Here is a 13,053-nt window from a genome sequence, read left to right on the forward strand (position 1 = left end):
GTTTAAGTACTTTAACATAAACCGGGTCAAATTAGTGTAAAAGTAAACCGGGTAACGGAAGCATGGAACACAATATTAACAAGCCCGGGCAATGGGTTATAGTTGAAAAAGTATAGTTTCTTGAAATGAATATGAATGAATTAAGTTTAAGTACTTTAACATAAACCGGGTCAAATTAGTGTAAACGTAAACCGGGTAACGAAAGCGTGGAACACAAGATTCACAAGCCCGAGCAATGGGTTGGAAATGTAGAGCAATAATCCTATTAAAATATTGCGGACGATTTAAGTTATAGTGCTTAAATGTCAAGACGGGTTAAATAAATGCAAACGCAAACCGGGTAAAGGGAGCGTAAAAACCTAAGACTTTTGAATCCAGGTAATGGATTATGGTTTAGATATGTTATGCACGTTTTCCTGGTAATTAAATTGAGTTTGGATGAGTTTTGGATAGATTTTGATGCAAATCGGGTGGAAATAAAACATGTTCAGGTGACCCGGGCGAGTTGAATTCTGACACGGCCACAAATAAGTGGCACAGATTATACCTTAAAAAATGCATGATAGTAAGGATCATTGAATCAATATATCATTCAGGATAAAAATGGACTAAAAATGGACTACCAAAAAAAACAAAAAAAACACAGGGTAGGTCAATAAGAGGGGGTATAACCCTTACGACTAATAAACCTCCAGAAAATACGAAATTAAAATACCTGGTAGAGGTATGGTAGTAGATGCTATATAACAATATATCACTTAAGTAAATTAAAAAAGTCATGTGACTCTAATAAAGCGGATGTTGTATAACAATATATCATCTATTTAATGATATGGTGATAAAAGGATAAAAGGTTGAGCGGTGCTCAATTGAGTATGGAAAACTAATGTTCTTCGGGGCTTAACCCAAAGAACTACGTAATCTAGGTTTCGGGGACGAAACCTCATTAAGGGGGATAGACTTGTAACACCCCAAAATATTATATAGTGTCGAGTATGAAACATGAAGAGTTTGAAACACGTAACTAGGATAATATTCAACCTAGTTAGTACTTAAGTTAATAATGGTGAATTATTTATTTATTTCAAAATAATCTTAATCTATATAACTTATTAATCATGAGGGGTTGAGTTGTCAAGTTGGAAAGAATAAGCATTAAAAGAGAAAATAAATTAAAATACACACGCTTGGTGTGTGTGTGTGTATCGATCATCTGGAGAACAAGAACAATAGGGGAGAAACCCTAGTTCTTCAAATTCTTCAAATTGGAAGGCAAATTGGATAATAAAACCGTGCATGTGAGCAAGGTAGTTCTCAACTCAACTAGGTGAACATAAGGTATGTTCAAATATCTTCAATTGTGAATAATTTCAAGATTGGGAGAAAACTAGTTAGGTTGAATAACCTGGATTTGAGCATGTATATGTGTTAGAATCACCATATATAAGTTGTATGAATTATGATTAGTCTAGATTTAAATGTTAAGATTATTGCTAGACTAAATGAAATTGTGTGGTTTAAACTTGTGGATGTTGAATAATAGAATTTGGATGAGGAACGTGGAAATTTATTATTAGAACACTTATGTTTAAGGCTATGTGATTGACCGTACACCAAGTGTTTGATGAAATGCTCAAATGAAACTTGAATTGTGCAATATAGTATGAAATCCGTCACTTTTGACAGATTTAAATAGTTAAATAGTTATTTTTCGTCGTTAAGAGTTAGAGGACGGGCCTTATATCGTTGGAAATGTCTATGTGTCTATTTCAATTCATATTTGATCATGAAAGTCTAAATAGGATCGGAAGTTGTCTAAAAATGTAGACCAAAGTGGCTGGTCAGGATACAAAACATGCTGACTAGGAATATTTATGCTTCTGTCCTGATTTAGTAAAAAGCATATAAAATCATAGAAAAATAGTTTGAGGGCGTGCTTCATATGCTTGAAAAGGTAGTTGAGTCCCCTACGATCCATCTTTGAACATGTTGAACCAGTTCGGATGTTACATAGGCTAAAATGGCTTATTACAACAGCGATATAGGAAATCGCTGCACATTAATAAAGATATTAGTAATCGAGAAAACACAAAAACTTCACTAGGCATTATGCATCGATTGTATAGAACTAATAAAACTTCATGTGACATACTTAAAGTGTCTAAACGAATTGCAAATGGTTTGTATCAGTATTTACACCGTTGTATGCAATGATTGGAGAATATACATACCTATGAGCAGTTTGACTTTTTAAAGTGAAACTGACCAAAAATCTAGTGTTTTGATAAATTGGTATGTATGAATCCATAGGGTTTTTTGGTCATGTTATATAATAACTAACCCGACAATCTTGTGGAAATTGGACAAAGTTTGATCTTGTCAAGCTAGGTGGAGGCTTGGATGAAACGGGTCAAGCAAGCTAATGGAGTGCACGGGAGTTCTAGTTAGCAAAGAAAGGTAAGTGACTTTGTACACTTCAATTTATAAGCTAAAGTTTCTTATCAAATTGCAATATTGCTTAAATGACTAACAAAATATTGAAATGATAAGAAAATTCAAGAAGGGTAGTTTGGGAGTATTAAGGTACAACCCGGGATTGGGTTGTAATCTTTAATGTTCGAGACTTGGTTCAAATTGGCCCAAAAGGGTCGAATGAGAATTGAAAACTAATAATCCTAGTATATGGGACAAGGATTTTAATGGTTTTCGGGTGTGGTTTATAGACCAAGTCATAAACGGGTACTATGGGTAAATTGGTGTTAAATCACTATTTTGGTAATAACCCGTTGTAAGATTAAGATATAAAAAAAGGAGTGACCCGGAATGGGTATATGCGTGAACGGGTCAAATGGTGAAACTATCACCATTTGAAGTTGGCATATAATTCTTGTCCTATTGAGAATTGTCCTACAGGTAAGCATGATGCTAATAGAATGTGGTGTCGAGTTCTCTAAAAGGAGTTATAAGGTATTGGTAACGGGTCACAACTTTGACCCTGCCAGGTACGTGAATTAATTCATGATAACGGTAAACGTTAAATTTGACCAAAATGCCCGTCGGGCAATGGTATGGGTGCATCTGATATTACCTAGTAGTTTGAGGAATAAAGAGTGAAACGACAAGGTTAGTGTAAACACAGACTTAAAAATGAATAACGGGGTCGTTAAGATTAGATTTACGAACCATGAAGTTACCGGCTACAATATGGTTGTAGTGGAAAAAGGGTAACGGGATAATAGGTAAACGAGAAATCGGTGTAAATGGGCTGCTAGTGCCGGTGTACAATTACTGAGTTCGTGCTTGTTGGGTTTAATCTGTAATTTTAAAACCGTTTAACTCTTACGATTAATCCAAAAAAGTAAATTGTTGTATAAACGACTCATGGGGTCGTAGAGGCTAGGGATTTGTGCATGAACGTGCAAATCCTAATTTTTGGTTGTAAATATTAAAATGACAAATATAAAAGGGCAAAAAGGGGGATATACTAAGTGAGGACACTTAGACCCTCTTAAGGTTTGAAAAGAAAATTTGTATAAAGACAATGATAGTGAAAGTATTAATATATGGGTTAAGTATACTTGTGTTTGTTACAAGTAGATGTAAAATATGTATGACTAATTGTTATGGCAAATTTCCAAGACAGGTTATAACTTAATTGAAGGACATGGATTGATGGTCAAGCTGTCGAAGAACTGAACACAACCGAACCAAACAAGCTTCCGCTATAATAATTCATTTTAGAAGACAAAGTCTAATATAGTGTTCGTATCATATAAATATAAAATTTGTAAAATTTTTATTACCAGTTATGTATGTTGTGTCATGTTATCACGTCATCCGAAAAGGTTTTAATTAGACCTGGTTTTTAAGCCTAATGAGCATATGTTTACACCTAAAAATGGTAAAAACGGGTTAGGGTCTTACAATTGTGCAGAAATGGTGTGTCCTTTTGAGAAGAAGCACAATATGTGCGCCTTTATCCAGGTCACAGAGGAGAACAGGTCGGCGGAGTTAATAATTCAGTGGCTCCTTCATTCGAATCTTCGTTTCTCTCTTATAGAATGCCAAATACTATACAGAAATCATCACATGGATTTCTGGAATTCAGCCCAGTTGGAGAATGATGTACATGGCAGAAGAATAGAGGCCACTGTAGCAATACATGACAACGATTGTTGAGAATTTTCCAAGAGACAATGGGGTACCAAGGGAATGTTAAAGAAGGGTACTTTCAAAAGGGAGTGTTCCCTATTCTATATCGCTTTCTAATACACCATAATATACATGGTTTTCCACCAAGGAGGGGTACCTGGACCCTCATGAGCAGGGACATCTCTATTGCTACTGTTTCTATCATATATAATCGGCCATTCAACTTTTCAAGACTTATTTTTGAAGGTCCGGTGGTAAATTTACGCAAGAGGAGAGATGACATATTTTTGATGTATCCTAGATTCTTTCAAATCATTTTTAGTATTCTCTGCCCTAATCTTCCAACTTTGGGAAATACTCATGTCTTACAGACCAAATGTCTATAACAGAATTGCCAGATTGGCCGGGTGCCACAAGCAACTTTAATCATATAACCAAAATGTAATGAATCATGCTAAGTTCATACTACCTACTATTAACCTGCCTATTATGTCATAATAATGCTGAGAATGAAATATTGAAAGGTAACTTAATCAATATTATCCCATGTTGAGATCTTTTTATAAAAGAAACGGATTTGAAAGGAGAAAACTGAAATTTGATCTCATTATGCATCATTTTCTCTTGGGGGTTTTAGTTGAAATCTGTGTTTATCAAGCATACTTTATGACTTTGGATTGAAGTTTATCACAATGAATATTTTTTTCAAGTAACCTTTACTATTTACTTAATGTTTAGCTCTATCGAGCAAACATAGTAGATGTATCAAGCATACTTGATAAAATATTGATTTACTGGTTTAATGAATATGTTTGAATACATTCTTTGAAATTGCAAGTGTTTTCTAGTAAACTTCGTTTATCAAGCAAACTTCACGCTTTGAGCACACTTGTTTATTCCTACAATAGGTTAAGTCTTTCTCCAAGCATTCTTGCAAATATCTAGTGCTTTCGAGAAAACTTAATCCATGAGTACACTTTATGCTTTGACCATACTTGTATTTTAATATCAAGTCTTCTCAAGCATACTTTGAACATTTGAAGTATTGTCGAGTAAACTTTGTTCGAGTATACTTAAATGTACATCTCTGAAAAATTTGTTAATTCTTGAATTGTCTAAGTTTTTTTTATGATGATATGGTATTCGAGTAAGGTTGACATTTAGAAATATTATTAAATTATTATTTTGGGATATTTATTGACCTCGAGCAAAGTTTCCTATATGATCAAATATACTTGATGATTTAAACTTGTGATTAATTTCTCGAGAAATCTTGTATATTTGAGTAAGCTTCTTTAATAAGATTTACTTAGCTTATTTATGATAATTTTAAGCACGAGCAAACGTTGGGTACAAGCAAGCTTTTGAAAATATACTTTATCGAGCAAGCTTTATGCTAGTTTATTTAAAATTGAGTTTTTGGCAGTATTCTCTCACTAAATGACAAAATTCATTTAAAATCCACTTTCAAATGTGCACAGAATACACTATAAAATGGGGACTTAGAAAACTCTTCATTTCACATTTTCCCTATTTCACTCTTGCCTTATTGTCCACTTGCTCATAACCCAAAAACTCAATCGTTGCTCAACATAACTTACCGAAAACTAGCCATCCTTCTAATTCCGACTAGGTAAGCTTCAATTGATTGTTTTCCGACATTAATTATATGAATTTACGGTTTCAATTTCATGTTTACTGATGTGACACCCTGCATTTTTAAGTTAACTCCGTTAACTAAACTCAGTTAAATCTTGTTGACTGTGTTAGTAAACCCAGTTAGTTCTGTTAACTAAGTTAAGGAACTCTTATACATGTATTGTCATGTATGCATACATTGAGTTAGTCGTGTCGTTGGTGACCTAAGTGAGGGTGACTAGTTATTGATAACTAGAATAATAAACTTGTCACACATGCTATATGTTATAATAAATTTGCCACGCATGATATGTTACATGTATTATATGTGATAGATGTAATTGTGTTACATGCTTAAGATGTTACACGATTAGTTGTTGCATACCCATATCTTGTAAGAGGTTGAACAATTAAATAACATATCATATAATATATTACATGATAAGTAACAAAAGACTAGTACACAACATATGATTACTAGAATATGTTTATAATAGAATGTAACATGTCACATGTAATAAAAAAATTACATAACCTAAAGTTTAATAAAATTTATTATGCCTTAATGAGTGTGTAAATGATGAGTAAATAACAATGAATGTTATATTTTTCTTTATCTCTTCCTTTGGGCAGTCTATTTCACACAAACACACACACACATTTTATTTTCTCAAAATCTCTCTCAAAAACCATAAACAACTTGGTGAATTTGAAAGAAAGAGTATTGGATTTTGAATCAAGCAATAGGTAAGTATAGTTTAGTATATATTCTTATTCATATTTTGATTTTGGTTCATGAAAACCTAGTATCCAAATAGTTGAATTTGTGAAAATGAACAAAGAATAATCAAGGTTGATTGTTAAAAGAAATTTTGGTTTTTTTATAAAAGAAAAGATGGAAACCTTTTTGTAACTAAATGTTATTTTATAAATCATTAAAATAATGAAATACATGATATTTGATTGTCTAAAAATGTTCCTTGATGATTAAAGATCATAATGATATAAGAATCTTGATTTTTGTGACTTTTGGTTTGAATCTGCTTGTTGACTTGAGCAAAAGCTCCTGTCATGATGAATCCTGCGATGTATTGGTGATGAGTATATAACACAGCTTGGGTAGTAAAGTCTTGTGCTATAAATGCATAAGCAGGTAAAGAGTACATGTGTTGAGCTACCAAAGAAGTAATAACCCCTAAAGAAGCTAGAGCAAGGCCTAATTGAAAATGAATCGAATTATTAATTGTGTCATAAAGGCCCTTATGCCCACGTCCCAATCGCCCTTGTGTTTTAGATTATAGATTGAATAACTTAATGATACGTTGGTGTTTCTGATTGATTTCTGATACTATGATTAAGTAAATTGAATTTAGTTTTCAAAAAGTCAAGAATCATTATTTGTGGACTTTGTTTATCTAGTTTTTATTAATTTACAAAATCGGGTTGCAATCTTGATTGAAATGGAAATTTTTTGAGTTGTGTTATAAATTTCATAACTTGATATTAAAAATAGATATGGGCATGATTCCAATTCTGGAATGTTATAAATTGAAGTGGGAATCTAACCCAATTGGTTTTGCATCAATTGGACAAATATAGAATTTTTGGGATATATTTGTGTACTGCTGTGTTAAAATATAGATGAAAATTAGGTTGTTCTAGAGTGTGAATATTCTGTATATTTTTCTGAATTGGAAAATTATTAGAAACATATATGTTATACCTAATACTTGAAAGAATATGTGTGAATTATTTGGTAATTTAATCACAAGTTCTGGTTGGTTGGTAAAATCAGTTTAGATGAATGAAAACTTGTTAGGGATGATCAACATATTGGTTAGTGAAAATAATTAAAAATTGTAATAGATTGATTGTGGTAAATTGGATTTTGACTTTATAGGTCGACTTTGAACTATTTGACTAAGTTGTTAGTTTTACTTGTGAAGTGTTGAAAGTGGTAAAAGTTAAAGTTAGCCATAGGATTGTATGAAAGGTGGCTAAGTGCGCATTATTTGATTGTTGTTAAATTGTGACTAGAAACATCATGTAATCATTCTAAGTCTAGAATATTGATCAAAAGTCACCAACGGGCCGTCGGTCAAAATTTTGGACCGTCGGTCAACATTTTGGTCAAAGGTCAATATTTTGGTCAACGGTCAACAAAACTCCAATTTTAGTCTTCGGTCATCGATACTTGGAGTTTTTAGTCAACGGTCAACAACTTGGACCTTTTGGTAAAACGTCAAACGAAAAATCAAACTTTGGTCAAGGTCAACAAAAGTCAAACTTTGGTTAAAGTTAACAAAAAGTCAAACTTTGGTCAAACCTTAAATAAACAAGGGGACTGTATGGATACTAAGGGTTCTAGGAACCGCTTAGCAAATACTTATAGTGCTCGCATGTTCTAGGCACTAGAACCACTTTGACAAGTAGTTGACTTTCAATTTGAACCGCATTCGAGGTGAGTTTCACTACCCCCCGTTTTTACTTACTCCTTTTGGGGGAAAGCATGAAAACATACAAACTTTTTGTATAGTTGTAGACTTTTTAATACCTCATGTGTACATAGTAAACTTAAACTAAAGTCCCCCATGCACATTGTACCGTTAAAAATTGTACACTGGCTCGGTAATAAAAGGTAGTACTTCTGGGTTTGACGAACCTCCTCGGGGCTCTCGGTTGAGGGGGTCGCCGGGCATCTCATTTACTAGAAACACACTAGTCATATATTAGACTCCGTGGGTGGCAAACAAACTAACAAGTCAGCCTCGGTCAAAATGGAACCTACACTAATGTAACATTATTGCTAGCGTAATTAACTAGCGGTATTACTAATGAATACATTATCCATGCTTTATTGCTTACAACGTTTACTTACTAAATGGTTTGTTTAACCAACTTGTTTTTAAACTCAAACCTGTGAACTCACCAACCGTTGTGTTGACCCGTTTTAGCACGTCTTTCTCAGGTGTTTAAGGTGCACGTGCGAAGTTGAAATGAGTCTAGTATGTGTGGATCCCACTAAGCATCGAATTATGCTGGGAGTCTTTAATGAAATGTTATGTCTGGGCGTCTTGACACGCACTCTAGGTTTTTAAGTGTTTTTCATAAATTATACGCTTCCGCAAACGTAACCACTTTACTGTAAATGTACTTACCTCATTTAAATATTTAAATATTTTCCATTATAAATTGGTTGTTCGTTATGACACATGGCTAGAACCTCGTATGTCACGCGCTTCACAGAATGCCCAATACTATATACAGAAATCATCACATGTATTTCTGGAATTCCGCACAGTTGGAGGATGATGTACATGGCAGAAGAATAGAGGCCACTGTAGTTATACATGAGAATGATTGATGAGAATTTTCCAAGAGACAATGAGGTACCAAGGGAATGTTAAAGCAGGGTACTTTCAAAAGGGTGTGTTTCCTATTCTATACCGCTTTCTGATACACCATAATATATATGGTTTTACACCAAGGAGGGGTACCTGGACCCTCATGAGCAAGGACATCTCTACTGCTACAGTTGCTATCATATATAATCGGCCATTCAACTTTTCATGACTTATTTTTGAAGGTCTGGTGGTAAATATATGCAAGAGGAGAGATGCCATATTTTTTATGTATCCCAAATTCTTTCAAATCATTTTTAGTATTCTCTGCCTTGATTTTCCAAATTTGGGAAATACTCATGTCTTACAAGACCCAAATGTCTATAACAAAATTGCAGATTGGCCGGGTGCCACAAGCAACTTTAATCCGGAGGTGGAGTATGATATTCTCCCATGACTTGTTAATAATAATATGGAGATCATGGCTATGCCAGAGTCACCAAGGGTGACTAGTGATGAATATGTCAATGATAGTGAGGATGACGATGATATGTCTAATGATGATGATAATGATGGTGGAGGTGATGAGCTTGTTATCGAACAAGATGTTGAAAGGGAGGAGGAGATTGTATATATTGATGATTTTGTGAATGATGTACTTGCTCAAGTTAAGGGGGGATAAGAAATGATGATAACCTGGCTTGTACACCACCCATATCACCACAACACCAATCACCACTCCAATACCAAACCCAAGGCATATATATTCCATCCCCACTAACTTCACCACCAATTCAAACCCAAACCCAGACCCAAACTCAAACCCAAACCCACACCCAAACCCAAACCCATACCCCACACCAACCTGAACATGAACCATACATACCAGAACACATTCCAGCCCACCTGATAAACCAACCCAACACACCTTTCCAATCACCAACACATTCACAAACCTCTAACCAATCACATATACCAATATTTCAAATCATACATACATATACAACCACTATACAAATTAGAAACCCATTACCACCAACCAGTTAAAATATTATTGAAAACCCAACTCATGACATTCAACAAACCCAAATCCCTTATCCATTTCCTATCTCACCAATAAACTCACCTTCCCCTGATGCAAGAATGAGATTACTTGATAGACATATGAATGTACTTATTGAAAATTGTGACTTGATGAGGGAGAATGAGGAATTGAAGAAGAAAAATTTAGATTTGGAATCCCAGTTGGAACAGGATTTGCTCAGGATTCAAACCCTGGTCAGTGAGGCTGAGAAGACCTCAGCTGCACCAAAACAGGGGAAGAATTCACATGCTGCCAATGTTGCTGATCTTGACATTTACAATCTTTAGGAGACATGTATGGCAGTGATGAGGAGGAGGAGAGTGATGATAGAGATGATGATGGAGGATATGAGGCGGATGTGTCTGAGGAGGTTGTGACGGGTTATAATGTAAATAATGATGATGACATAGTGATTGAAAATAATGTGATGAATGAGGCTGAGAGGTATAATTGGGAAGAAGTTGTGGATGTGGATGATCACATGGTTGTAAATGAGGTTGATGATGTCTTGACTGAAGTACAAACAGATAAAAAAATTGAGGTTGACAATGTTATTGAAAAACTGTAGCCCTAACTGATAAAACTGAAGAACTTAATGATGAAAACAATGAGGTGACATCAAAGGAGAAGGTTGTGGACAATGAATTGGAGGATTTATTTGATGAAATAGATAATTTCCCTGAAGACTTCCCACCCACAGTGGTGAGGGAAGTGGTAAAAAGGCTAGTGAGATGGTGATGTATCTGAAGTTGAAATTCCTGATAACCAGATGGTAAGAAAATCCAAGATGAGATGGTGAGAAAGGCTAGTGAGAAGATGAATCAGAGATTGGTTGATGAGATAAGTAAATATGAAAAGAGCTGGCCAGCTTATTTGATAAAGTATGTGAGGAAGAGAAAGAGATTTGGAATAGAAAACATCCTTGAGAAGGCCTTGCCAAAACACAAGAAAAGGGGAATAAATGCAGTACCCCTACAAGCTGTGAGGCCTGGTAATTTTGAAAATGAATCAAAAATTGATGCTTTAATTTATTTATCTGATGTTGTAGAGGATGATGAGAATAAAGAGGTATATGACTCTCCTCAAGTGGACATGACCGAAACTCATAGAGAAAATATTTAAGCAAGGCTTGATGAAAGTAGAAGAGAAGATCCCAGAATAATCAGTTTTATGAATCATTGCTTTGAATTCAAAAACTTGGCATTAATGACTAACGAGGAGCTGGATTCTCTCCTTGAGGAAAAGATAAAAAAAAAACTCAGAAAAGTAAGGGAAAAGGAGAATAAAAACACTCAAAGATATCTGGCTTATATGAGACTTCACAACTTTTCAGACAAACAATTAAGCCACATGAGCTATGATGATCTTGAAGGTGTTTACAAATCAACAAAAGAGAGAATTGAAAAGGAAGAGAAGGAAATATTGAGAAAGAAAGTTGCTGATGAAGAACATAGAATTGATCAGTTGTACAAGAGGTATGGAGGAAAAGGCAAATTCTAGATTGGTCATGGTTTAGATGTTGAGGAGGTTGAGATAATGAGCAAGAATCAAGTTGAAGAAAATTTCTGAGAAGATCAAATCTGGTTCTAGTACTATTAAAAGAAAATCAATACTGTTGAGTTTGGCTGAGAAAGAGAAGAAGAAGGGGAAGATGAGAAAGAGATATTGTTGGAAAGGTTGATGACTACTAGAGGAGAAGGGGAGAAAGTCAAAAATATGAGTTCTACCGAAAAATTAAACTTGTAGGAGTTTGAATTGGGGAAATACAATGAAGAGGTGAAAACTAAGTCAAAACCAACTCAGGCTCCTCTTCTGATAATTGTGAAAGAGGAACTTGTTGGAGCTGGTGCAAAAGTGAACTTACTGCCATGGGAAGATGAGAACATGATCAAAACTTTGAAAGAAATACTGATGAGCAAGGGAATGGAAGAGAATGTTTTTGATAATCTTGATAAGGCTCAACTCAAAGAATTGTTTTACACTGAAAATGAACATTGGGAGAGGCTGGAAGAAGCACAAAGAAGATTACTATCCTTCCAGTGTGGTCCTAGAGGAGAGCAAATATAAAAACCAAGATCCCTCCCCCCCACTGAAAGACTTGACAGGGAAACTATGGAGATGATCACCATCTTATACAAAGAAGGGGGAGACTATCTAAAGCTGATTATGATGACAAAAGCTCAAATTGTGAATCTATTTGAACAAACTGGGCATGTGAGAAGACCTGAAGCTAAAAGACAGTATACTCCAAGGGTCTGCACTGTAAGTGTTCCAATACCAATAACAAGATCAACTCTACAAAGACAACAAACGCCACCTTCTGATGTGTACCTACCAAAACGTTTATACTTTGACACAAGAACTAAAACCATCAAGGTAATCATGTCCAGTGGTGCTTTGAAGAATATATTTTCAAAAATGATTTTCAAGAATACAAGAAGGAACAGTTGGAAGAAATGGCAAGACTGAACTTATATGATTATCAAGATAGACAAAGAATTGTTGGACAACAGAGGAATAAACTTTCTAGATACTTAAAAAAAACAATCTAGGAACAGATTTCCTTTACTAAATAAGAAAAGGAAGCTGGAGCTTTCTCAATTTGAAAGAACTAAAAGGAAGAGGAGGATGAATGATATCATGATGATTGAAGCATCTTACAAAGAGGCAACAAGATACTCAAACCCTCTGGCCAACATGAGAGAATGCATCAGCATGAGTTAGCAAATATCAAGACCCAGCTATGAAGTGTAGAAAAATGGAAGAATCTAAAAAATAGTCTTTGAACAAACGAGTCAATCTTTTATTTTAGAAACACACATGGATTGGCCTTGGGCA

At 34.7% G+C, this 13,053-nt stretch overlaps 1 long non-coding RNA gene across 2 annotated transcripts; it reads left to right on the forward strand.

The window, feature by feature from the left end:
* The first annotated feature begins 1,215 nt into the window (after nt 1–1,215).
* On the forward strand, nt 1,216–3,820 carry LOC143618538 (uncharacterized). 2 transcript variants are annotated; one of them, XR_013151028.1, is made up of 3 exons: nt 1,216–1,338; nt 2,370–2,457; nt 3,644–3,820. It is a non-coding gene; the product is annotated as an uncharacterized LOC143618538 (long non-coding RNA). The 2 variants fall into 2 exon arrangements; XR_013151027.1 differs by having other exon boundaries at nt 2,370–3,002; nt 3,644–3,782.
* The last annotated feature ends 9,233 nt before the right edge of the window (nt 3,821–13,053 follow it).

Source organism: Bidens hawaiensis, unplaced genomic scaffold, assembly GCF_021521415.1.
Source record: "Bidens hawaiensis isolate Kalapana, Puna unplaced genomic scaffold, B.hawaiensis_p1.1 tig00084878_1, whole genome shotgun sequence".
Taxonomy (NCBI): domain Eukaryota; kingdom Viridiplantae; phylum Streptophyta; class Magnoliopsida; order Asterales; family Asteraceae; genus Bidens; species Bidens hawaiensis.